General features: G+C 43.8%; 1 protein-coding gene across 1 annotated transcript in view; it reads right to left on the bottom strand.

Moving 5' to 3' along the window:
- Positions 1–18878, bottom strand: part of GREM2 (gremlin 2, DAN family BMP antagonist) — a 71487-nt gene extending 52609 nt beyond the window's left edge. Inside the window, exon 1 of the mRNA XM_019549807.1 lies at positions 18530–18878. The gene's annotated coding sequence lies outside the window, so the exon portion shown is untranslated. The remainder of the gene's footprint in view (positions 1–18529) is intronic.
- Between the last annotated feature and the right edge of the window lie 8932 nt (positions 18879–27810).

Raw genomic sequence — 27810 nt, 5'->3', positions numbered from 1 at the left:
CTGTGCACCCTAAGGTGCATCATGTTTGGCCCCATGGGCTTGTATATGTCCAGCTTTTCTAACCAGTCCTAACCTGTTCTTCCACCACAGTTGGCTGCTTACCCCCCTTCCCCCCCAAAAACTGTACTTCCAAGTGCAATAGTCTGGGAGCTCACCTTGCCTGTGAAGACTGAGGTAAAGAAGGCATTCAGTCCTTCAACCTTTCGCACATCATCTGTGACTAGGTTGCCTCCCCCAGTATCTGCACTAGGATGTTGTCCCCAACAATATCCAAAAACATCCTGGGTTGCCTACACATTGCTGTATTGGAGCCAGGAACCAGGGAGCCAGTGAACAGGGTAAGCATTTTGCAGGCAGTTTGCTGGATGCAGGAGCATGAAGGAGAAGAGAAGTCAAGCACCAGATCCTGGCCAGGGATGGTAAGTGATCCAGAGAAGCCTGTGTCTTTGGTTTTCTCAGTGTTTGTTTGGTGGGCTGTGCATGTTTGGGCCAAGTGCTCTGAATAGTTGGGAGGGTTGCTGGCTGATTGATTGCTGAGTGATTGCTGCCTGGGCCTGACAGAAGTCCTAATGAGGGGGCAGAGCCAGTCCAGGCCCAGCAAGGTATAAACAGGAGACTCCCTGAGCGACCAAGGGCTGCAAACAGGGTAAGCAGTTCACAGTATAATTTGCAGATCAGTTTGCTTCTCCCCACCCCCCTTGAGGGGAGAGCCTTTCAGCTTAGGGTTGGAAGCATGAAAAAAGGAACCTTTTGGGGCCAATGAGCAGTAAACAAGCTAGCTTCCAGGTGAGTTTGCTAGGGAAGGTGTGCTTGGAAGAAGGGAGAAGTAAGAGAGAAGAGACAGATTAACAGATCCAGGGAAATGGCTGGAGGAAGTCAGAATGCCAGAGCCCCTGCCACTCCTTCTGCTTATACTTGTGAGGTTTCTGTGCAGGCAGGACTGCTCATCATTAAGGCTTCCACCCAGATCTGGGTTTGGCACTGTGGGGACTGCAGCTTGCAGGTTCCTTCCAGTGACAGCCAGGTCAGGGGGTGCCTGTGGTGTGAGCAGTGCCTTCTGGTGGTCTTTCTTAGGGAATGAGCAAGGGAGATATAGGAAGAGCTGGTGAGGCTCTGAAGCATCATCCACCATGAGGAGTTTATCAATTCAATGTGGAGGAGACCTCCAGGACTGTGGAGGAAGAACTGCCAGAGGCAGCACTAGAAAACAGAAAGAGGACGTGGACTCCCCAGAAGGGTGGAAGCTAGAAGCTTGTGACCTTCGGCAGCAAGCAGCAATCTTCACCTCCACCCAATGCAGTTCATCTGGAGAACAGATATGCAGCCCTGGCAACAAAGAGGAAGGAGCATGTTTTATTGCTGGAGGAGGACAGGCCAGTCCTCACCAAGGTGGGAAGGATCGAAACAACCACCAACAAGAAGAAGCAATGGGTGTTGGTGGTTGGAGACTCTCTTTTGTGGGAGAGTCTGCTGACCTGACCTGTTTTCTCAGTAAGCCTACTGCGTGCTTAGAGCCTGGATCTGAGATGTCACAGAGGGATTACCAGGACTTATCTGGCCCTCTAACTACTACTCCATACTGCTCATCCATGTGGGCATCAATGTTAATGCCAGGAGAGTGCCTGAGTGGATCAAAAGTGACTACAGGGCTCTGGGTGTGAGGGTGAAGGGACAGGGGGTCAGGTCATGTTCTCTTTGATCTTTCTGGTTAAAGGCAAAGGCCCAGGCAGGAACAGATGCATTCTCCTAATCAGTATCTGGCTGCACAGGTGGTGTCACCAGCAGGGATTTTGATTCTTTGACAAGGGTTGCTGGGAAGAGATGGGATCCACCTGATGAAGGAAGGGAAGAACATCTTCACAGACTGGCTTGCTAAGCTAGAGGAGGGCTTTAAATTATGTTCCCCAGGAGATGGAGGCCAAAACCCTGACATAATGGTGCGTGGGCTGGGGGACATAACTTATAATGAAAGACTGAGGGAATTAGAATTATTCAATATAGAGAAGAGACTGAGTAGGGATTTAATAGCAGTCTTCAGCTACCTGAGTGGGGTTTGAAAGAGGATGGAGCTAGATTGTTCTCAGTGATGGCAGATGACGGAACAAGGATCAATGGTCTCAAGTTGCAGCAAGGAAATTCTCTCACTAGGAAGACCGTAAAACAGTGGAACGGGTTACCCAGAGAGGTGGTGGAATCTCCATCCTTGGAGGTTTTAAGATCTGGGTAGAAAAAGTTTTATCTAGGTTGATCTAGTTGGGGATGGTCCTGCCTTGAGCAGGGGGTTGGAATAGACCTCCTGAGGTCCCTTCCAACCCTAATTTTCTATAATTCTATGATTCTATTGTTCTCTCAGCAGATATCAGGGTGACTGAAGTCCATCATGAGAACAATGAACTGTAATCAGGAAACTTCCACCAGCTATTTGAAGAAAACTTCATTTACCTCATCCTACTGGTCTGATAGTCTATAACAGACACCCATCATAACATCACCCTTGTGGCTTTCCAATCTGACCCTAACCCAGAGACATTTAACAGACCTATCTCCAGTTTCATACTGAAGCTCTGGGCAATCATACAGGTATTTTACATAAAGCGCAACTCTTCCCCATCTCCACCATTATGATACTTTCATTAAGCTCTGGTTTGGGTGCCCTGTATCCCTATATTCCTCTATGACATAGGTTCTGCATCTGGACATTTCCAACAATGTGCTATTATCGGGGTTTCCCAGGAGCCATGTGGTGGGTCACCAATAAGGACAGCCATGGTGCATATACCTAACCATGACAGTGCTCCAGTCATGCAGGCTATCCCACCAAGTTTTTGTTATTCCAGTCATGTTATAGTTCTGTGACTGTGCAAGGACTTCCAGTTCTTCCTTCTTGTTTTCCAGGCTCTGTGCACTGGTGTACAGGCACCTGAGGTAACTAGCCAATTGCCCTACTTTCTCAGGAAGAATGAGAAGTCGTCCCCTGTGTTCCCCGCCACTCCCACCCCGGGCTTGTGCTTTCTCCAGGTCACCCACTTCTCCACTTATCTCAGGGCTTTTGTCTCCTTCCCCCAGCAAATCTAGTTTAAAGCCCTCCTCACTAGATTCATTAGCCTGTCTGTGAAGATGCTCTTCCCTTTGAAAACATATTATTGCATTACACTGGTATACACAACCTGCAGGTGAGCCTGAAAGTCAAAGGGCTTAATATAAAAAAAGAAATGCATCCTTGAGTTGATGGTGAGTGGATAAAATGCAACTACCATTAAAATACCACCTCCTCTGTCATGCTAGTCATATGTACTGTGAAATAGCTAATCCATTTAATGTTTCTTGTTTCATTTTTCGGAGATGTCTCATATGTTTTCATACAATGGTGAGGTCTCAAGTCACTAGACATATTACAATAGCCTGATTTTCAGAAAGCAGATGATCAGCACTTTCTGGTGGGGGTGGGGAAGGTGTTATTTCAAAGTGTCTCATTTCAACCACCTAAAAATAATGAAATACCTAGAATAATTTGTCACCCTTGAAAGTTTAGGTCTCTGTGGGTGTATCTACATGAGACACTTTACTGTAGAGAGTTTACTGCTCACTAAGTATGCATGTCTACATGTGCACACACTTACTGTGCAGTAAAACTGCTCTACTTGCAAGTAAAAGTCACCTAATCCTTTTCTGTTCCATTTCCCCATCTGCAAAATAGGGATAATACTATTGGCTCTATTGCAAGGGGGAAAAATGTGAGCAGTTTCGTATAAAGAAGGTGGAAGCTACAAACAATCTACAGATTTAGGATTGCACAGTGAATTAAGCATGTTCATATAGGGAATGAAGTCAGGACTCATGCTGGGTCAACTTCTGTTTAGATCTAAGAGCAGAAATGTAGAGTAACTCCACTGAGTTAAAGAATCACTATTGATTGCAGACATAACAGTGCAAATCTAAATGTATCTAATTGAGTTTTGTGAAGTGACAGGGACAAGAAAAGGTTAAATTAATTCAAAGCAGCACTCATTTTTTATAATACATCAAAAATGAATTTCCTTACAGATAGTACTGGCTTAAAATATTAATAGATAATGATTGTACTGTGTCAGCAAATGAAGATTTCAGTTTCACTATTTTACTAATATCAAAATATTGCAAGCCTTTGTTCATGTATTGCATAATACCTAACTTTTGAATTTACTGAGGTTCAGTTCCTATGGAAATAATGTGATCAATGTATCCAGGGAAGACGTTTAAATTCTCACATACAAATATAATACTAATTTCCTGAGAGCCTATATTTGAAGCATTCGGCTTCTCGTTATGTATTCTTTTGCTCTCTGTGAATATTTATGTATGGGTCAATTTTTTCAAGGCTTATTGGTGATTTCCAGTACCCACTAAGATATCATATATGGCTTTAATCTTCAGGAAGCAGATTTTAATACTTCCTAAAAATGGTGTACGCTTAGAAATTTAGACACCCAAAATTACTAGTTGCTCATGTATGGTATGTACCTGTCAGTATTAAGAAGGCTTAGACAGAAGTTTCATAAACCAATTTGACCTAAATCAAGTAAGGCTGATACTACATTCAACCATGTTTATTTTAAACCAGTTTCAGCCATTTTGAAGCTGGTTTACATGGACTGAGCTTCTGTTGTTACAGGTTTAAACCAGTTTCTGAAGACTTAAATCAGTTTGTGTGTAACTTCTGTCCCTAGCCTTTAAGTGCGATAGAGTGCCTCCTCCATGGATTTTTTGAACGTTGGTACTTAGCCAAGAGTGCCTGGCTACTAGGCCTCTGAGAATAGGCAACTAATTGATTTGGATTCAGCCCATTCAGATTCATCCAATTTGATTTGGAGATCTGAATTGCTTTTCTGATTCAATTTGGTCGAATCGATTCGGAAAAGATTCAAAGATTTGGCCAGAGGGTATAATGGGGAAATCAATTAAATATCTATAACTTCATTGTTTTCTGGCTGATCCAGATGAAACTTGCAGGGATGGTAGCTGCTGCCGAGGGCATGAAGCCTGCCAAGTTTCGTGCCTGCCAGGGGACACGAAGCCTGCAGTTGGTGTGTCTCCTCGTCCTGGATGGCAGGAATAGTTAAGAAGCCAGAGGCTGGCCTGACCTGCAATGCAGGCAAGAAAGCCAGTCAGTGAAAATGCAAATGGAGGTGTCAGGGGGTGAGGAACAGGCTGGGGGGGGGAGGGGGATGAAGCAGCACACGTAAAAGTGCAGAAGTACCTGTGGTGTCAGATGTCTGAGTTTTGCCTGCCTGCAGACAGAGGTGCAGGCCCCCAGAACCCAGACTCCCCCTGCAATTTTCACCCCCCTCCCCATGCCTTAACACACACACACAGTGTCACCTATGTCATGAGTTCTGCTTCCCAGCAGCTTGGGGTACAGTTTCTCAGAAACCTCTGCACCTTTCTCCTTGAAACTTGATAGGCTTTGTGACCTTAGCAAGAGCTACCACCCCTGCAATTTTTACCCCACTGTGGCTTAACATACACACGTGACATTAGTTTTGAGGATTAGAGGTGTAGTTTACCAGAAACCCCTGCACCCATCACCTTGAAACTTAGAAGATGTCACGCCTTCATCAAGTTTCAGCCAGATCAGCCAAAACCCAACAAAGCTATAGATATTTCATTCATTCTCCATTATACCCTAAGGCTGAATCTCTGAATCACCAAATCTTCTCCGAATTGATTCAGATAGCCTAAAGGTTCTAGTGATTCGATTCAGATTTGTCCTCCAAGTCATCCAAATCATCTTCAAATATGAATCACGATCCTAAGCTTTGCACAGCCCTACTGGCTTCTACTCTGCCAAATAATAAGCTAAATACATACAGTGGCAGCACAGCAGTATAGTAACTCCTGAATGTATTCAGGAAACATTGTGTCGTCCCTACTAAGTGTAGTTGTTCTTCCAGCAGAAATTCCTGTTGGTAAGAATCCAAGAAGCCAATGTGAAATTGTTTGCTGAACTCGATGGATATCTGTAAAGTTCATGGGGATTTTTAGATTTTAAAATTTAAATCAGTATAAAACTATTGTTATTGTTGTATCATTTTGATACTAGATTACCCTCACTTTATTAATTCACAAATAGCTTCCTATATATATTCCTGGGAACTTTAATACCAGTGAAATATGAGAAAGTAATGTTCTGCCCTTCTAAAAAGCCAAATATTCGATGACCTAATATGGTGCCTTTTAGAAAGAGGAGTTCTATGGCCTTTTATTTTTTTAAGAATTCATAACTCTATTTCACTTGTTGGCCATTGCACAAGTAAACAAACCTTGGCAACTACAAAACTGGCCTACCATCGATTCCTAACAATGGAACCTGCCAATTCTAGATATGGATCCAGCGATATCTTGCCATTTCTGTCTCCTCCTGAATAGCTTTTCCAAGGAGCTACACCCTTGTCTAGTTTGCTCAGATTCTGAAAATCACTGTTTATGATTGTGGCTGTAATACTTGACCCAGGCAGCAGTGCCAGGAATCAAACCACAGTCTTCAGAGAACAACAAGAGCCATAAGCAGGAGCCTTAACTTTGTGAGAATGGTATGAAAGTGCTAATTCTAAGCCACACGAGATGACTGTGCCAAGATAATGCTTCAGATTCTGCAAATCACATTCATATTGTTAAAACCTTTTAAAGCCTGGCAGTTTTAAATGGACAGCATGTCTGTTTGCAAGCTAAAGTCTGAACTGCTAAATAAACAGAATGATAAATTTCCTAATACCACTGGGCAGACTGTTCCTGCAAGTACAATATGTTTTTATCAATTTCCCACTGAGCTAGCATTGACTTTCAAATTTCCTTTAATGCTATTATAGTAAACATAGTGTAGCTCTCTGGCAAACAACAGTAACATTCTTCCTGTAATATCATATTCTTCTGTAAAAGAAAACGGCGATAGGTCCAGAGTAGAATACGGCTCGACTTAAAATGGCAGAGTACATTCTTTCCTTTAAAAAAAATTCAAAATATTATCTTTTCAATGTTATAAAAAAACATTCTTTTTTTTTTTGTTAACAAGTGCAGAAAGACAGTTTTGGATGAGTTTTCAAAACTGTTACCGCATACTGCAAATATAAAAAGAGAAAGTTACTGAAGTACTGACATTGTTAATATGTTTCCAGTTGGAAGCAGTCTATCTTGTTTAAAAGAGAATATAACATATATATGGATATAACATCAAAATGGTATTTCAAAGTTTGCAACAAGTTTTTTTGGTCAGTGTTCTTCTGCTCTGCTAAGAGCAAATAGGAGGTGTAGACAAGACAGAAAATGAAACAAGTGGAATTTATCAAGATGTTTACAATTTCTCAGCATTTAGAATGATTCTCTGGAAAAAAAACAGAATCTGAGTTTTAAAAAATAGCCTAAAAATCATCCACTGAGGAACTTCTTTTATGTCAGTGAAGCAAACTTGACTGGCATTTCCACAATTTAAGCTATCCTGCCTGACCTATTAGTAGAGTTGGAGTATTTATTACACCAGACCTGAAGATGGACAATTTTGTGCCTGAAAACTTGTTAAATCTCTCTCCCAACTATACATTTGGTCCAATAAAAATATCACCAAAACAACCTTGCTTCTTTGATTTTGTAGTCAATGAAGGGTTTCCATTTGTTCAATTCCTTCTGTGGTCTTGCAGAAGAGGGGAATTAGTTCAAAAAGAGATGATTTATATGAAAGCAGTACATGTTGCCCATATGTTCACTAGTCTTCCAGTTTATGATTAATGAGATACATTTATTTCATAACCTGTTTCTGCAATGTCTCAGGCCACAGGTACACTTAGGACACTGATGTCACAAGTTCTGCACTATCAGCATCAATTTAAAGGAACAGAATGGAGTATTTAGGAAAATGGCTCTCTCTAGCCCCTTCTCTGTACAGATATGGCAATTTGCAGATGGAGAAATAAGAGAAAAAAATACAGGCTTGTCACTGTTAAGAAATGGGACTAAACTTGCTTTAAATTAAGTCCATGGCAAAATTTCTATAGGTTTCAGTAGTGAAGGGTTAAGCCCACGATGAGTGAATCCATTTCCAGTGTAATCCCATTGACTGCAAGAGACTGACACAGGAATAAATATAGTTCGCATATGAATTCTCTTTCTTTTTTTTTTCCAACAGGGAAAATAGTGATTAATGGTTACCCCCTCTAAGTATGATACAGGGTATCTGAACATATTTCATCATACTGTTACCTAGCCAGCTTGCCAACCTGTACTTGTTCTGAAGACATTCTGGCCTGACTCCCAGCTTCTAGGTCCCAGTATGTTGATAGGTTAAAAGCCTGCACGACGGAGATGGATATGATATGCATGTCTGGGCTGAGGGCCTTAAATATCAAAAAAACATAACTGGTTCTTAGTGAGGATAAGAGTTCAGACCCTTCCTGCCCTTCAATCTCCATTTCCACAACTGTTCTCTAACCTGCTCCCAAAAAGTTTTCAGTTGTCATCTACATAGAAACTGGCCAGCATTCTGATTTTTTTTAGTGGGATCCTGCTCCATTCGGAACCAACAGAACCTTTTGAGATTAGGCCTTAACCTTGTACCTTGAAAAACTGTTTCTTGTCAAGAGACTTCTCACAACACTTCTGTTTAGTCTTCATTAGGTTTAACACAAAATATCAGATACCATTTTACTAAGGTGCAATTATTATAGCAAGACAGAATAATGGATTAGTCAAGGTTATGATTAATAATGAACTTCAGTTGAACACAAAAAGCCAGCTAATTTTCCATGGATCATAAGATTAAGTTCCCTTAGTTCCAACACAGAACTGCATAATATGTTTAAAGCTGGCAATGTTTGTACAAGACAAAGTCAACTATGCATTTTACAAAGCTGTTATGTGTTCCTCTTGAGCACTGTGTTCTTTTTTATCCAATGTTTAAATAAATTATAAAAGGGGGTGGGGAAATAATGTTGCACTGCTAGTAAATCCATAGCATAAAATTATGTTTTTGCTTTTATCAACATGCAACTTTAAAAAAAGTTTTACAAAAAAAAAAAATGGAGGACAAATATTATCTTGCCTTTCCTCAGTATATTTCAGTTCTTCTGCTTCTTACTATGATACAGCCAGAGATAAGAAATCTTTATGAGGCTTACTGTACTTGGACATATCAGAATTTTCATTTCCTCTTGTTTTCATTACAACTTGATGAGTTTCTTCAAATAACTGCTTTCTATACACTGACATTAAAATCACCAGGAATGGAAGAGGAGTTTACTATTTCATTCCTTTGAAAAACCTTATAGTAAGGAAAGTAAGATAGAATATTAAAAATTAACACTTTGGTAGTCATACAGTCTCCAGGGAAAGATCACTTCACTAATTCTAACTGGTCTTTAAAAGAGCTTAATATTTGCCATTGTATCACCAAGACTAATGTAAAAAAGACAAGTCCAATGAACAGTAAACAGTTAACTTACATACATTACTTGTGAAATAGTCTTGCAGGACTGCTTTCATACTCCTATCCTACTTGCCACATCTGTAGTTGAACATGCAAATCTCAGATTGGCCTCCTCAGTCACCTATGGACTGATTGATGATTCCCCTACTGGACTGCCAATGAGGAGGGATTTGCAAGGCTGCTTTCCTATACAAGACTTTTAAACATGCGTTTTGTTATATTCTGATATTCATGGAACGCAACAGAATTTTAGACTTAAGGAATGAAAAAAACCCAAAGTTCTGATGAAAGAGCACACTGCAAGGCTCTTCTCTGAAGCAAGCTGCAGCACTCAAGTTAAAAGGACCATCAGTTTCATATACTTAAATAGCATAACTTTAGGGCGAAAAATACAAACATTCCAAACCAAGAAGTTTTTGGCTATTGAAAAACAGAAATGTTGATATGGAAATGCTATTATGATACTTTCATTGAGCTCTGGGTTGGGTGCCTTATGCTCCTATATTCTCCTATTCCTATGGCACAGAATCTGCATCTGAACATTTCCAACAATGTGCTATGATCAGGGTTTCCCATGAGCAATGTGACAGCTCACCATCAAGGACAGCCATGGTGCATATTGAGAATGGTATTCAATCACAGAACCTGGACCATAGAGGAAAATGGAAATATCAAGACAACGCAATGCTATGAGGTAGCATGACAGCACTACTGAACTGAAAATGTTCACTTCAAGACCAATATTTTTCACCATTTCACCATCAGTGTTTTTGGATTTGGGCATTTTTGTGCGGTTTGGGATTTTTTTACCAAAATCTCAAAATTTTCCAAAGGGAAGAAGGGGGGAGGAGATGGAAGGGAGTTTTCCTCTTCTTTCACAAAGGATAGGACAGAAATACAGTTACAAAGGCAGGGAATCTTGAAGCCCAGTCAGAAGACTATCGATTAGCAAATTAATAAGAAATTATGGTGCCATTTCTGAATGCAACTGCCAGTTTTCTGTCTCAAGACAAGAGACAGACATCATTGTTCAAATTAAGTCTTATAATATTGGTTATTTTCTATCAGATATGCCTGCTGCAAACCACTAAATGAACAGCCTTAGGAAAGAACTAACATCAAATACTTCCCCTACAGAATGGAGAGCGACAAGTAGGTGGAAAAGAAGTAAAATGCACATAAGGCAGATGTGGCTGTGCAGATGAACTGAAAGAAGCTTCTCTACAAGAGGTGCTGGAGCATCATCTAGAAAATGGCCGAGATAGAGAAAGGTTAACTTCTGACATGGCAAAGTTAAGCCAACAGAGAGTTAAGTGCATACTAAGTGTGTCTACACATTGCACTGCCGTAACATAGCAAAGCGCTATATTGCTATATGGTGCACTATGGTGACATAGCAATTACATGTGTTAAATGTTCCCATCTTTAAAAAAGGGAAGGAGGACCCGAGAAACTACAGGCCAGTTAGTCTTACCTCAATCCTGGGTAAGGTTTTTGAGAGAATTATTCTGGCACATGTCCACGAGAGGCCAGCAGGGGAGATTATGCTTAGGGGCAACCAACACAGGTTCATTAGAGGCAGGTCCTGTCAGACCAACCTGGTGGCCTTCTACGACCAGGCCACCACATCCTTAGATGCAGGGGTAGCAGTGGACATAGTCTTTCTGGACTTTTGGAAGGTCTTTGACACTGTCTCTCACCCTGTTCTCATTAAAAAACTGGGGGACTGTGGTGTCGATACCTACACAGTCAAATGGTTTGCCAACTGGCTGGAGGGCCTCATCCAGAGAATGGTGGTGTATGGGTCATTTTTGACCTGGAGGGATGCAGGCAGTGGGGTCCCCCAGGGCTCGGTCCTCGGGCTCGCACTGTTCAACATCTTCATCGGTGACTTGGACGAAGGGGTAAAACCACCCTGTTCAAATTTGCTGATGACACCAAAATGTGGGCCCATTAGAAGGAAGGAATAGGCTATAATTGGACCTAGAAAGGTTACAGGGGTGGGCGGACGAGCATAAGATGGGATTCAACACTGACAAGTGCAAGGTAATGCACCTGGGGAGGAATAACCAGCACCTACAGGCTGCAGAACTCCCTTCTTGTCTGTGCAGAGGCAGAAAAGGATCTTGGAGTCATCATTGATGCCAAGATGAATATAGGCCGGCAGTGTGGGGAGGCAGTTAGGAAGACCAACCGCACCTTGTCATGCATCCACAGATGCATCTCAAGCATGTCCAAGGAGGTGATCCTCCCCTTCTATGCGGCACCTGTCAGGCCGCCGTTGGAGTACTGCATCCAGTTCTGGGTGCCGCACTTCAAGAGGGATGTGGACAACATGGAGAGGGTCCAGAGAAGGGCCACTCTCATGATCAGGGGACAGCAGGGCAGGCCCTATGAGGAGAGGCTATGGGACCTGAACCTGTTCAGCCTCCACAAGAGAAGGCTGAGGGGGGATCTAGTAGCCTGTTACAAACGAATCATAGGGGACCAACAGGCATTGGGGGAGTCCCTGTTCCCCCAGGCACTATTAGGAGTGACTAGGAATAGCGGTCACAAGCCGGCAGAGGATAGATTCAGATTAGACATGAGGAGGCGCTACTTTACAGTCAGGGTGGCTAGGATCTGCAACCAACTTCCAAGCAAAGTGGTGCTGGCTCCTACCCCGGGGGTCTTTAAGACAAGGCTAGACAATCACCTTTCCTGCCATGGCAGGGGGTCGGATTTGATGATCTGCTCAGGTCCCTTCTGACCCTACCAACTATGAAACTATAATACAGGGGACTACATCGTTCACTTACGTATTCATAGCTTTTCATCAGTTCTAAACTTCTTTTCCAAGATTAATGTGATCCAATATCTTCCACTAATTTTTCTCACTGCTATAACATTTTTCTTCTAAAGTTCTTCAAGTGCTTTACCACCTTTAATAGTTAAATCCTCCCCCTCTGTAGCTGGGTTTTGTTCAAGGACGTACATTCATCTTACCTTGTACTCAACATAGTTATAGGTACATTGTTCATGCCTTCATCTTCTTGTCCAGTAAATTTCGACACCCTGGTGTGCTGTGAGATTTTAAAGGTGCCACAGCACCTAGCCCCTGTGTGAGGAAGTCAGTGCTCACTTTCTACCCACCTTGGGGCTGCTCTTCTGGGATATTCCTTCTCCAGCAGCCCATGTGCTGACCACTTCTGCAGTCTAAGCAGCACACTCTGCCAGAGGCAGGCAGGAAGGCATACCTGGGCCATGCCTTTCAGCCTGGCTCTTTCCTCCACTCCTCCAATGCTTCTGGAGCTAGTAGGAGGGACTATAGGGGCAGGTAGCTCTGATGCTGTCATACCAGTTTCCAGAGGATCAGCAGGTGCACCAGGGACCACACTCACCCTCTTAGTGGGGAGGGGCAGATAGCAAAAAAAGTGGGGCTAAGTACAGACAGTCAGAAAGCCCAAGACTGAATTGTTTCAATCTCTATAGTTGTCTGTAAACTGCCTAGATTGAACCAATAAGAATGACATTCACTTTTCAATCCTGAAAGGCAGCCAGACCCCTGCAGTGACCCATACCAGGAGCGGGGGGGAAGGCATGTCTTCCCAGCTGCTGGTCACTGCAGAGAGCCATCCACTGCAGGAGATGGACGATTCCTCCAGCCATGCCCCCTACTCAGCCTGCAGCCATCTGAGGAGATGGTGTGGGGAACCCTCCCCACTTGGCCCCCAAGCTGGGGTCTCACCAGTACCCTGGAAAAACGGAGGTGGGGGAAGTCCCCAGCTGGCCACTTCTTCCTTCCCCCATGCCTGGTCCCCCTAGCCACAACCCCCTCCTTGGTCCAGGCTGGTTGAGGAAGGGCTGTGGGAGAACTGCCCCAAAACCCTGCACTGGGGTCTCCCTGGAGTGGGCAGAAGGAAGCCTCCAGTGGGGCATTTCTCCCTCTCTTCCTCCCCAGGCCCAGAACCCAGAGCCAGAGCTGGGCCAATTACCTGGCCATGCCCCCTCCCTGGCCAGCTGGCTGGCTGGCTAAGAAGGGAGTGGGGGGGGGGAATTCACCCCCACCCAAATCTGGACCCCCATTGAAGCTGTGCTGGGTGCAGGAGGGGAGACGCCACAGTGGACTTTTTCCCCCACTCCCTCCTCAGCCAGCCTGCTGGCCAAGGAGGGGGTATGACTGGGTGATGGCCCCAGCTCCTGGCTTCGGCAGACTCAGTAAAGCTCCCATTGTGGGCTTCTCTGTAGCTGGGGGCCAAGGTGACACCCAGGCATGCCTGCTTCTCAGCTGGCCCGCTGAGGAGGGACGCTCTACCTCCCACCTGGCTCCAAATCCCCAGGTGGGCTGTGCCTGGTACTGGGGGAGGGGGGCTTGGATGGAGGGGAGTGAGGAAAGTTTACGGTAGGATACTGTTTCCCCTCCCCCACCAATCTCTCATCAGCTGGCCTGCTGGTCAAGGAGGGAGAGTGGTTGAGTGATTGCACTGGCTTGGGCAGGAGGAATAAAAACCCCATCATGAGCATCCCCGCATCTGAGAACTGGGGGAGGGGGGAATGTGGGACTCACCTGGCCACGTCCCCATCTCAGCTAGCAGGCTGGATGGGAAGGGAGTGGGAGGCAAAATGCCCCTCCCTTCAGGAAAGCCCACACTGGGTACTTACTTCCTCTGCCTGAGCCAGGAGCCAGGGCAATCACCCTGCCATGCCCCCATTCTAGCTGGTGGTCCAGCTGTGAAGAAATGGGGGTAAAAAACACCCCCTTCACCTGGTTCTTGACCCCTAGCAGGGCTGTGCCTGGTGCAGGGTAAGGGCAGCCCAAACTGGGGGCTTTACTTCCCCCACCTAAGCCAGGAGCCAGGACAGGAAAAGCACCCCTCCCCCCAGCTCTAGTTTCTCATCCAGGCTCTGCTCAGTCCAGGGGAAAGCCTATAGTGGGAGCTTTACTTCCCACAACCCAGCTGAGAGTCAGGCTAATTTTCCCAGCCAAGGAGGGCCAAGGCTGGGGAATCTGCCCAGCTCCTAGCTGCCAAGCCCCACAACCACCTCCATCCCCACAGCTGGAGGCAGGGCTATTCTGCTCTGCTAGAGGAGAAAGCACAGCCTAGGCCTTCACAGCATCCTGAGATGCAGGAGAACTGTCAAATTAAATCAGGAGCGGTCTGGGACAGAAATTCCATAAACTAGTTTGACCTAAATCAGGTAAGTCTGATACTACATCCATCCAGGTTTATTTTAAATCAGTTTCAGGCATTTTCAAAGTGGTTTAAGTGTACCAAACTTCTGTTTTGTTTTAGGTTTAAACCATCACTTAAACCAATCTGTGTAACTTCTGTTCTTAGCCTGAGACATGGCAGTCATGTCCCCACCATGCTCACACCTCTAATAGCCAATGTCACCCTTTCTGCCTCCTTTAGGGACAAACACCCTCTTCAGAGATCTAATGCAACCCTTAACCCTTAAGCAAGCCAATCTGCCCTGCCAAGCAGAACCTGCCAGCATGAAGCACCATGCACCACTTCCCACCATGCTCTCAGGTATGCTTTGCCCAATCCCGCCTGTTCTGCAGTCCTGTGAGATCCTTTTAATGGGTATTACAAGGCGAGCACCATACAAATAGCTTAGTTTTTTTAAATGGGATGCCACTAAATGGGGTGCCCTAAGCCTGACAAAGTTGATAAATACTGCTCTAACCCCTACTTGAACAGGCAGGCATTAGGCATCCTCTTCAATTTTTTTTCCTAAACTATTGTAATAAGCCAGTTCTGTTACTATTCAGGGCTTTCCTTGTCCTCTTCCTTGGGACATATGAAGTAAGAGAGAAGTAGTATAATCACAGGGAAATTGAGGCACAGAGAAGTTAAGTTTTGCCCAAGATTTGTAGCAGGGATTAAGAACAGAACCATTATCCTGAATACCACCTTGTCTGCTGCCTACTAAACTTTGCTTCCACTAAACTGTGTTCTCAGAAACAAGCTCTACAGAGTCTCCTCAACAGTTACTTTAGAATTAGATATTGAATTGTTATCTTTCCCTTCTCTGCAATTCTGATATTTAAAAGGGCATACAGAAAGATGTCACTCTGAGAAATACACAGCAAAATTAATTAGAAAATGATGTGACTACCTAGGGATCCTTGTTTTCCCTGACAAAAAAATAAAATAAAAATCACAAATTCACTAATAACCCCCCCTCCCAATCCCTGATTAATATGAAAGGCCCCCCACAGCTCTCCTAGTCCTGATGGTGGCCCTCACTCCACCCCACATCCCCCATAGCCTTGCTGGTGTCCCTCACTCCCCACCCACAGCCCTCTGGCCATGCTTGTGCCCCTCATTTCCTCCCCCTAGCTCCCCCACCCCTGCTTCTACCCTTCACTCCCCACCACAACCCTCCCAGTCCTGCTGGTGCCCCTTGCCCACAGCTTCAGAGATCTAATGTAACCCACAACTCATGCTGAAGGGAGCCTCCAGGGCTATGGGGCCAGAGACCTGGGTCCACAGCCCCCTGCCTCCAGCAGAAAGTTGCGGCTGCTGCAGTAGAGCAGAGCCCAGTCCCCCCTCTGCTGTCTGCTGAAGGTTTGGGTGTGCATTGGGGGGGGGGGGGCAGCTCCCTGCCACTGCATGCACTCCCAGGGGGCAGGGGGATCTGTGCCCCCCAGATCTGTGCACAGGGTGGGGGCTGGCCTGTTGCAGACTCCCACTTTGCTGCCCTCCCCTGAGGCCTGTGCAGTTCAGTGTGTGTGACCTGGCACTGCAGGGCAAAGTAGGGCTGTGCAAGAAAGGTGCTTGCTGCTGAGAACTCCGTGCTGCCCTGGCAATGTGTCCCTTGTGGCGCAGCTACAGAGGAAGCAGTGGTGCGGGGTTGCATGCAGGGAATGCATTGCCAGGGCAGTGTGGAGCTCGCAGCAGCAAGCAGCTTTCGTGTGCTGTCCAACTGTTATTTGCAGCACTGGGTCACACATGCCAGGCTGCAGAGCCCCCAGGGGAAGGCAGCAGGGTGGGAGCCCAAGCCTGAAGGAGGCAGCCTGTACCCATGCCCACCCCACACACAGATCTGGGGTGCAGAGGTCCTCCATGCATCCAGGAATGCATGTAGCAGTGGGGAGCAGCCCCACCACCCAACCAAGCAGCAGGAAGCCTGCCCTGCTCCTGCCCTGCACACAGATCTGGGGGGCACGGTCCCCCCCATTTCTTCAGGAGCGCACACAGCAGTGGGGAGCCAGCCTTCCCTGCCCCTGGACATGCTGCCCATGGCCCTGTCCTGCTCCTCACTGGGGATCTGCAGCCATGCATTGTGGCCCCAGGCCCCAAGCCCCATACACTGCCCAGCCGGGCACTAGCGCCAGCCCTAGCTCTGCCCAAATCTGTCCCTCCCTCCCTATGGGGGCCTCAATCCCCACCCCTCACACACTTACCTGCAAGAGCTGCTCTCCAGGCTGCCTGGTGGTACCTCCTGCCTCCCTGCCCTCCTGTCGCTCCCTCCCAGCCCCTTGCAGGCTGGAACTCTGCCAGCCTGCAGAGGGCTCATTGCAAAACTGCAAAATCCACGGGCTTCTCTGGTAAAATGAAAAATCTACTTTGCCTCTGGTCAAAGGTAAAATCCAGTTTGCTTCATTTTTCCATAGGAAATGTAAAACCCAGATCCCTGATGATCACACAGCAGAGTAGCTAATAAAATATTTTAGAAGTCATTTGCTGTTTGTCCAAAGACATTGAGAGAGAAAATAAATCCCCTGAACATGACCTATATTATATTTACACTGATGAGAATAAAGCAAGCCTGAAGTGATGTTCAAGGTTACTGTTCAAAAAAGCACTCTGAAATGAAGTGGTTGGTTACACAGAAGACTCAGCCAATGGATCCTGCTTGTTATTGCACCTGTTGCTTTATTATTCAACCAGATTGTTTAGCTTCCTAACCTGTAAACTTTCATCACACAAGCTATCCTTTCACAGTTAAACTGTGAAAAGTGAAGTTTACCCAGCTCTACTTCACAGGACTTTAACTGAGCCATCATTCAGCATTTTCAAGGGGGCAAAAAAATAGAAGAGGTTTAACTTGTTACTGATCTGCTGATTTTGTCCTCAACACAGCCACCAAAAATAAAGTTATATAACCACTTTCAGAATGCTGTCCTAAAAATAGGAGTCACTGCTTGGACTAAATGCCACTGCAGTTTCTCTCTAAGACCTGGAACTGGTTGTAAGATGGGTGGAAGTATAAATATTTCCCTCACTTTAGAAGAAAGTCAAGCAGCTTCTCCTTGCAAGCCAATTGTACAAAGACATTTCTATAATTTTCATCTGTGGAGGGAGGGAGTGGGAGCCACTGTACATTTATTTCCAACTAACAACTGTTAAAATAATGCCATTTGTTCTTGCAGCTGATCCCTCATAGGGTTTCATAATCACAAACCATCATTAACCCAAAGCAGAGAGAGAAAGGTACAGAGAGGTACAGGTCCCAGTCAGGGATTTACTTTTTTCTCCACTTCTTGCATAATACTTCAATCAAAAAAAAAAAAAAAAAAAAGGGATTTTTTTTAATCCATGCAATTTAACTGTTTTAGCAGTCTGCTCAAACCCAAGAAATACAGACTTTTTATATCTTGCTCATATTCATTTAGTGGCGTGCCTCTTGGAACCTTCTTATATGAAAGAAGCATAAGCATAACATAAAATACTATGAAATGAGAAGCCACTGCTTTAACATGATCAGGCACCAATTTACACTACATTGTATATAAGCTAAATAGGAATGGGTTACAACTGAGCAGTTGAGTTTTCACAAGGATTTAACTTTTGCATGTGCAGAAGCACTTAATACGAAAGAGACACAATCTGGTGTGACATGAATACTGGAGTCCTGCATTATGCCAATGCAATATAGTAATAAATACAATTTCTGCCCCTCTCAGTTCATTCTGCAGACTTTGAAGTTAAGGAATCCCCCCTCCCCTCCCCCCTTTCCTTCTAAACAGCAGTGGAAAAATGACAGAGGAAAAGAAAGGAACAAGGAAATCAAGTGTTACAACATAAAGAGCAATGCCACCTAAATCCATCACACTCTGCTTCAGATGAGTTATGATGATCTTTGTACCTGGAATGAACAGAGGGGTTTTCTTCAGTTCCCGCTGTCCTGGAGCTTATATATTCCAATGCAGTGATTAAATGTAGCCTGCTGCTGCTTTCAGTTCTCCCTTAGCCAAACTGCCGCAGATGCCCATAAGAGCTCAATTTGAGAGAGCTGCGAATGGGGAGCGTGTGCCTTGCTTTGCAGGATCTCAGGCTTTAGTTGCAGATGTGAAAGGAGTACTGGAGACTCAGCACTGACTCTTCTAAGCCACTGCATGGGGATATTATCAAAGTCTAAGCTTTCTATTGGCTCTGATCACCAAACAAATCTCACCAGCCACCCCTTACCTCCCCCCTCTCTGTTTCACTCAGCGCTTGTTTCTCATCTAGCCCACAAACATTGCAGCCACACACACTTAAGTCGCTTGCTGTGTTTCTCCTTTCCTCCCCTTCAGTTTGTGGATTTACAACCTTGTGGTTAGCTCTAACATTTTTTTTATCAGCTTTCCAATCCAAACCCTCTCGTTTATGTACGGAAATTCGACATCTACCAACCCACAAAAAAACAATCGTTTCCTTCAGATCTTCTTCCTCCTTTTGTTGAGAGACCTGCAATGTGAAGAATGCATGAAAGTTGTGATTGTGTGTCATGCTTGACATTCAGACACATTTGTTTTCTTGACATACATACATACATGCATATCTATATAATTCCTGCTTTTCAAATTAAAAGCATACGGAGTCTAATTACCTGAGGGCTAAAATAGCAAATTCTTCAACTGAGGCAGGACAAAGTGCCTGGTCCCTCACTTTGGTTTGTTTGGTTGCTGTATTTGGGTTATTGTCCATATTTTTGTTTATTTAATACAGTGGTTTCTAATCCACATCAAATCATGCCTTTTACACAGAAAATGAAGCTGGGATGCCAAACCTCCTCTGCATCTGGGTTTATTGAATCAGTGCAACTGCAATGGCTTCTGTTTCTTGTTGTAATTTTGCTGCTGATTGTCTCATTATTTAGAGTTGCTTAAGGTGGTTTGTGGGATAAGATTCCTTCTCACCCAGGGACTGGTGAAAATGTTAGACCTGTCTTTTGGGAGAAGTGACAGTCCTTGACTTTTGGTGTGTCCCTCTGTAATAAGTGTACAATCAACACAACTAAATAGGCCCTTCAGCTTCACTCAGTACAGGAAGATGTTGTAATATTTCTTGTAAACATGTTGGCAAACTTGCCTAAGAAGATGAGAGACAACAAAATGAATCAGTTGTAGCAGATGCATCCTTAATTAGTGCTGTGACAAATTTGATTGCTGCTGATAAATTAAGTCATGTCTGTTCCTGAAAGTACACTGGTTTCCATTAAAATTTTCGCATTTATCCATAGTTACCACATAGTGCTGTCTGAATTGTTTCCCATGGCAAAAAAATGCCATATGTAGTTGCCATTACCGATACATAGCATGCCACAATGTATGAAATATAGGGAAACAGAGTGCGTACAATGGTAATACAACGGGGGGGTGGGGGGGGGGGAATGGTAAACATTGAGCATTAAATGGCACCTGTTTCTGAAGTTACTCTCTATTCAGTTTTCCTTCTTCACTATAGAGTGTTCATATTATTTGTCTCTTTTGATGTACTTTTTAAATTTGTATTTTATTTCTTCTTCAGACAAAGGACAAAAAAAAGTAAGTGCTGAAAAATATTAAAAGTTTACATATTACAAATGTTCCTACGGACGTTTGGTTTCATTAGTCAATGAATTCGGTAAAGTTTCACAGGTGGACCAAAAGAAAAATTAACAAATTAATAAAATTATCGATTTTTTTTTCCTTTTTCCATGTCATATGGGCTACTTTCTTTTTCAGGGATGAAATCAAGCTATGGGTCAAGAGTCAAAGCTGCATCTCCAACATCTGGAACAGTGACATCAGCCACACATTTGGTCAGTGGCTACCACTCATCTCCATGCTCCAGCTCACATATACATTTCCTTTTTATATTGAGAACAGACATACTTCCTTTTTAATATGACTGTTTCAAATTATCTTCCTCGCTCTCCCTTAGTACTTTCCAGGTTACACAACAGCACTTGACTTTGTCCTCCAGAGATTTCTTTTATTCTCTTCCACTGCAGAGATTATGGTATTATCTTCATGTGTGCACCTTCAATGTGAGCAACTAAGTTTTTTACTCTTTTGTGGACCTGATGCCCTTTCCCCTCTAACCTAGACAATGCTAATTAGTAATTAAAGTAAACTTCACGATAGGTGTAGCAGGCTCACCTTTCAGAGCTTGGGTTGAGTCCCAGGCTTGAGATCCTGCTGTTTTGATTGGTGGAGCCCATCCACCAATCAGGAGGCAGCAAGAGAAATCAAGCCATGTCCCTTTCCTGAGGGAAGGGGGAGAAGAGCTTCCCTGGACCTGATTGAAGACTGCAAACTGTCAGGTCTGGAAGACTTCAGGGGCAGAGCCCTAGAACGTATAAAAGGAGTTGCGTGCCTAGCAGGAGGGGTAGATGTAATGAGGGACTCAAGAAGAGCAGAGCCAAGAAAACCTGGAGAGCTCTCCCCCAGCAGGCAATAGGTCTAAGGCTCCTGAAGCTGCCAGTGGAGAAGCAGCTTTGGGAGTGGTGCGAGACCACTCAAGCTGTTGATAGTGCACAGGACAGTGTGTGGAGACCCAGCCCTGGGAGTGGTGCTTGGGCCCATCATGGTGCATGGTTCAGTGCATGGAGCCCAGGATTTGGAAGCCACAAGCAGTGGCTCGAGCCTGCAACCCCGGCAGGGCCAGCGGCCACACACTGCATGGGGCAAAGGCTGCAGTTGAGGTGGCTCAGGCCCCATCTCCCGGCAAGTGGCCAGGTTCCACGGTGTGCAGGGTGGTGCATGGGTCCAAGCCTTGGGAGTAAGGGGGCAGCAGAGGCTGCTTGGGTTATCCACCTGGCATGAGGATGGCTGGCTGGAGCCTGAAGGGCCCACCCTGTGCTAAAAGAGCCTCGGTGCTGAAGCTAGGGCACAGGGAAATAGTAGTGCTGCAGCGTGAGGCCCAGCACCCAAATGCCAGCAGCAGTGGCACAGCAGCTGAGGGGAGCTGAGCCCTCGGTGCCCAGAGTTGGGCACAGGGTGGGGAGGAACCCAGCAGCACGGGAGAGGCCTAGAGAGGTGCTCCAGCAGAGGAGACCCCATTGAGCTCTGCCCTGACCACCACCACCTGAGGGAGCGTGAGTCATTGGGCCCTTGGGTCCTCCAGGAGAAAGTGTTTGGGGAGGGCAACCCCAGAGAAGAGGCTGGGTAAGTAGTCCCCTACCTAGTCAAAGCTCTAAGGGGAGGAGCCCCTGGTGCTTCCTGGACATGCCCCCTCCCCCCAAGGGACCCTTTGGAAGGAGGACTGTCTCTTGCCATGGGTCAGGGACTATATTAAGGAACAGATGTTATTAAGATTGTTCATGTTTGCGCCTTATATTTTGTAATTGAAATATGATGTTGTAAATAGTGTTATTTAGGGTTTGACCTTGGTTATTGGTTAATGTTCACTAAATATATGTATATGATATTTAGTTTTATGTTTATGTGTATTATAACTCAATAAATTGTATATAGTTAAGAACTTAGGGCTTAGGCTAACTCTAGAGAGGAAAGAGGGATCTGCTCGAAATTCTGGCATCCCTCTCACAGCACCCCCTCCTGCCTACCCATCCCATCCAATTGAGAATAGGTCACACCCTTGGGTGTACCTGGGTTACACAGGCTATCTGGTAAGATCCAATCTAGACACTACTTCCCATCCACGAGGCTTATTGTCTCTGTTTAGCCTTTTACCTGATGCATGGCCTTGAGAAATGAGAAGAGCTTGAGTTTCCTACAGCAATCATAGTGGTATTCTCCAATCTAACCTAAGAACTTCTTAGGGTAAAATGGCCTGTCAGTCAACAAGAATTTGTGTACACAGAGCTGCTTCAGCGCATTGTCCATTCTACTAATGTTCTGTCCATTTCCTACCATTTTAGCTTGCAGCTTTGATTAGGACTCCCTCCACCCAAATTCATTTTAATAGCTTTTAACCTGCCTGTTTTATTTATGTCTGCTTAAGTGCTTATTTAATCTTTTCCTTTATAATTATAATGACCTTCCATAGGTTATCATAATCCTAAAAGGTATGTGGGGAATTTAAAGATTTAAAAGTCGCTTGACTTTGTAAATAATTTTTATTTTCTCATTATCTGGCTTATTTTTAAAGTAGAAATGCCATCCACTTATTATGTTTGCTTAGTTAATGATGTTTACATTACATGCACATATACATGCCTATTCATTCAACGTACCCAGTCATAAGACTAATTTGTGCACTTGGAGATCACAAAAGGTTTATTTCCTTGGAAAGCAATTAGTGAGATGTGCCTTTTGCTGCAGTTTCTTTTCCTGATGTAGAAAAATGGACTCTTTATTACTTAGGCCTGGCCAAAACACAGAGATGTTGTACCAGCATAATTATTTTAGTTAGTACATAGTTTGGTTTTGTTTTTTTTTAAACGAAAACAGATAAACTAATAAAACTTCTATTTTGGATGTAGCTATGCCAGTGTAAAGGTAACCTGTTCTAATATATCTCATTCTCATTTATGAATAACTGCACAGTTATAAATGCACATTTATACCAGTATATCCACACATGCAGGGAGTTATACTGCATTTAACCATACCAATATAGTTAATATGTTGCAACTTTTGTTTATAAAGAAGCCCCTAACACAAATTGGTAATTACACAAGGCATAATTCAACAAGGTATTTTATCACATGCGTATTTAAAGTACATAAGCAGATCATTCACTACATTTTAGTCCTGAGATAACTACCAGTAGGTTTATTTTATTCTACTACTAGTTGGCTGCCTTTCAGGGACATCTGAGTTGTTATATAGGATATTATCTAAATTCTTCACTGGGTAAGTTGGCATAGCTTCATTGAAGTCAGTGGAACTAATCATATGATTCAGGTCAGCATGTTCTTAAGCACCTGAATCCGACCTATAATAAATAATCTTACATTGATGTAGCTTCCTTCAGGACAAAAGATTACTGTGATTCCAGCAAAGAATTTAACTCAAAGCCTATGTATAGATAAGTCAATGCCACTGAAATATAGTCATGTCTGGAGTAGAATGTGGAAGTCTGACAGGAGGAGAATACCACATTCAAATTACATTGTAGTGGGAATTTTGGTGGAGGGGGGAAGGAATTAAAAACACTGACCCAGTTCTTCAAAGGCACTTAGCCATGACTCTGATTTTTAAAGAAAACCTATTTTAACACCTTCCTTGATCACTATCTCCCCTCAGTTTTTCCTCACCTTTGAACTGATCTCCATTCAAGCAACTCACTAAACTCTAGGCTCCATGGTTGTGAGAGCAGTGAGAGATGTGTGGGCCAATTCTAGTCTCTATTGTTGGTTTCTTTTGGTAGTTGGGGGGGGGGAGTGGGGAGGGAGCAGGGGGAGTGGAAGAAGACTGCTCCATTCTAACTTCTGTTTTTAGCAGCCAACAAGTTTCCACTGCTCCAGTCCACACTAGATAAAGCCACAAAGCCTAGAAAAGGTGCATACATAGATGGAATTTTTACTTGGTTTGAGAGAGGTTTCCACTTAGCTTAGTTCTCTATTGGACAGATCCCCACAAGATTCTTGAAGATGCAGTGTTTCAGGGCAAGGAAGAATGTTTTTTCTTCACAAGCCTGTCTATTCAAAGTAGGAGATGGACCCGTCTGGACATGAATGCAAAAGGATTGTGGGGGAAGAATGGCAGATCATCAAATTCCTCCATCTTAAAAGACATAGTAAAAAAGAGGGGACCTAGAGTTTGGGGAGAACTGATCTGTGGGAGATACATCTAGAAGTTAAGGTACATTATTGCAATCAATCCTTGTCATAAAGGAACGAGGTTGGGGTCAGGGATATTCACTATCATCTGTGATCAGTGTTTGGGGAAATAGTAGGGAACCTAATGTGAACTTTTCAGGATACTTAAACTTTTGGAGTCATAAAACATTAACTAATTTTATGACACCTTTAAATGCAAAGAAATATTTTAAGAGGCTCAGAGTTCCTACAACCCTTCAATTTCTGTTCATCCCTAGTGAAAGTAAAACTCCAAAGTAGAATCTACCTGAAACAAGGTCAATAACCCTGCTTGTGTAAAAAGTGTCATTGGAATTATAATGACAGCAAATTTCCATAATCTAGGTTTTATACCTTAAACAGAATATGGCCCTTCCAACAGTATAAGTCCGTAAATATCCCAGGAAATTGATTCAATACTAGTCCAGATGGTGAAGTGTCACAGAAAACCTTGCTCCCTGCCTTATGAAGTTAATCTCTACAAGTCTCCCATGCAAGGCCATTCCTAATTTGTTTTGAGAGCTATGAGAATTAGAACCAGAAATCAAATCCTCCAAATTCCAAAATGGACTTTGGGTTGTGTTAATGTTTAATGAAAATAAGCACACTGAAAATACACACAGATCTCATTTAAGCTAGCTTAGAAACTACAATATCACTTCGTCCTGTAATAGAAATGAGGAGTACATATCTAGAGAGAAAAGAGACATCTGCCTAAAACAGAACTCCGGTGCAGAATAGAGATTACCTTGCTCCTTCTCTATCCTGGGGACATCTGGGAGTCCAGGGAACCTTGCTAAATAGGACCAGATAGTCCCAAGATATTAGCGCCAAACCAGCCCTGTCATGTATGATTCACTTGACTTAAAACAACTAATAAAGGCAACATGTGTGGAACAAGGAACTGGGCCAATGTAACGCCTTCCAAGAACTGTGAGTAACTAGCTAGTCCCTGGTTAATTTCCCCATAGAAGTAGACTCAGTGACATTCTTTAATGTTGTGCTCATTATGTGACATCTCCTTCTCTAAACAGGACAGCTTCATGCAAGTGACAAAGAAGAAAGCATAAAATGAAAGGCTGGATTCTTTTTCTCCAGCTACATCACAACTGACTTTCCCTTGTCCCTTTCTTTTCCCTAATTTCCTGGCTCTTTTCTGTATCAGACACTGTATACCATTACAGTGCAAGTTTTTGTGGTGTTACTGCATAACTGGAACCATGCATTTCTGTTTAGCCTGAGGTGAGCCAAATCTCCACTGCTTCAAAAGACAGATTGTTTTAAAGCTTCCCCTGTATATAAAGACCTGAAAGACATGCCACCTGCCTATAACAAAAGAGGGGAGACTTCAGGAGAGGAACTGTCAATGTATGTTGTGGCTGTATGATATGTGTTGTGACTGTGGATATGTGTGTTGTGGCTGTAATATACCTTGAATTTAGTGAAGTTTTTTGCACCGTCTCTCATGATATTTTCATCAAGAAGCTAAGGAAACAGAAACTAAAGTACTATAACAGTGCTACATAACAAGTTGGATCATTGTATTCAATGAGTAGTCATCAATAGCTCGATGTCTATTTTGGAGGAGGTATCAAGTGAAGTTCCACAGGAGTCTGTCCTACTTCTAGCATTGCTTGAAACCTTCATTAATAATTTGGGAAATTTGATCAACTGCACACTTAGAAAATACTAACACCACCAAGTTGGGTGGAGCTGCAGATACTCCAGAGTGTAGGACTAGCATCCTGCATGACCTGAAAAGACTGGAGGAATGGTCCACAATCAATTAGATGAAATTCAGTTTCACAACTAGTATGTCCAGACTGTGTAATACACTGCCTTCACAGGTGGTAAAATCGCTTACCCTGGAAATCTTCAAGAGGAGACTGGACAGGCATTGTGCTGATCGCCTGATCCCAGTTGTCTTTCCTGCTTGGTGCAGGGGGCTGGACCTGATGATTTTCTGAGGTCCCTTCCAGCTTTATAATCTATGAAAGGACAAGGGAAATTCCTGTGCTTGGGACACAATAATGACTTGTACAAATGCAGACTGGGGAATGACTGGCTAGAGTGAAGTACTACAGAGAAGGACCTGGGTTTAAAGTAGACTATAAACTGAGTATAAGCCAACAGTGTAATCTTGTTGCAAAAAAATGTTGACAGCAGACAAGGTTTTATTAACAAGAATGTCACTTGTAAAGCAAGGGAAGTAATTATTCCATTTTATTCAGCACTGGTGAGACCTCAGCTGGAGTAATGTGTCTGGCTTTGGGTCCAACACTTCAAGAAAATTTTGGACAGTTTGGAAAGAATCCAGCAAAGAGCAACAAAAAAGATTAGGGGTCTTGTACACAAGAAATATGAGGAAAGGCTGGAATAACTAGGGTTATTTAGGCTTGAAGAGAGAAGAGTGATGGGAGATTTGATAACAGTCTTCAAACACCTAATGGTTGATTACAGTGAGGGTGGGAATGAACCTTTTTTCATGCAGGAAAGAAAAATGCAGCAGGAGAAATTTAGATTGGAGATCAGGAGGAACTTTCTGACTTTGAGGGTGATTAAGCATTGGATCAGATTACCTAGAGAAGTTGTGGAATCTCCATCCCTGGAAAATTTCAAGAGCCGATTAGACGGAAACTTGGCTGAGATTTTTTAGTTAGCAATGATCCTGCTTTGAGCAGGTGGCTGGACTAGATAACCTGCTGAGGTCCCTTCCAGTCCTACTTTCCTATGATCCTATGAATGGGTCCTGTGAATCTCATCTTAACCAGATCTTGATGCCACTTCTTGGGGTTATTCTTCTATAGGACACGATGGAAGGATCTGAAAAGTGTACTTCACCAGCTCTATCCTTAGATTGCATCATTTAAAAACATTGTCCAGCTCCTCTACCTATTTAGATTCTTATCTTGCTTCCATTGCCCTACCTCCACAACACCCTCCTCCACACTGAACAACAACTCCCCTTCTTTGCAATGGCAAGAAAGGCAAAAATAAAGGCTGCCTATGCATGGGCTGAGGGGTAGGTGTTGGGGCATTTTCAATAGAGAAGTTTCTAGACAGCTGCTTTAATTAAAATGGTTCACTGTCAGGTGTGTTAAGCCCCTGTGCATTTCAAAATGGTCACTTTATCTACAGCTCATTCGATGAGCGCTTGAAGGAGAAGAAAGTGATTAAGAATAGTCAGCTTGGGTTCACCAAGGGAAAGTCAGGCCTGACCAACTTGACTGCCTTCTATGACAAGATGACTGGCTCTATGGATGGATGCAGAATAGTGGATGTGTTATACCTTGACTTTAGCAAGCCTTTCTGATGCAGTCTCCCAAAACATTCTTGCAAGCAAGCTAAGAAAATATGGGTTGGATGATTGGACTGTAGATGAATAGAAAACTGGCTGGATGGTCAGGCTCAAA

Source organism: Crocodylus porosus, unplaced genomic scaffold (genome assembly GCF_001723895.1).
Source record: "Crocodylus porosus isolate Cpor-Errol unplaced genomic scaffold, CroPor_comp1, whole genome shotgun sequence".
Lineage (NCBI taxonomy): Eukaryota > Metazoa > Chordata > Crocodylia > Crocodylidae > Crocodylus > Crocodylus porosus.
The sequence above is the reverse complement of the archived record's forward strand: the minus strand, read 5'-3'. Positions and strand labels throughout refer to the sequence as shown.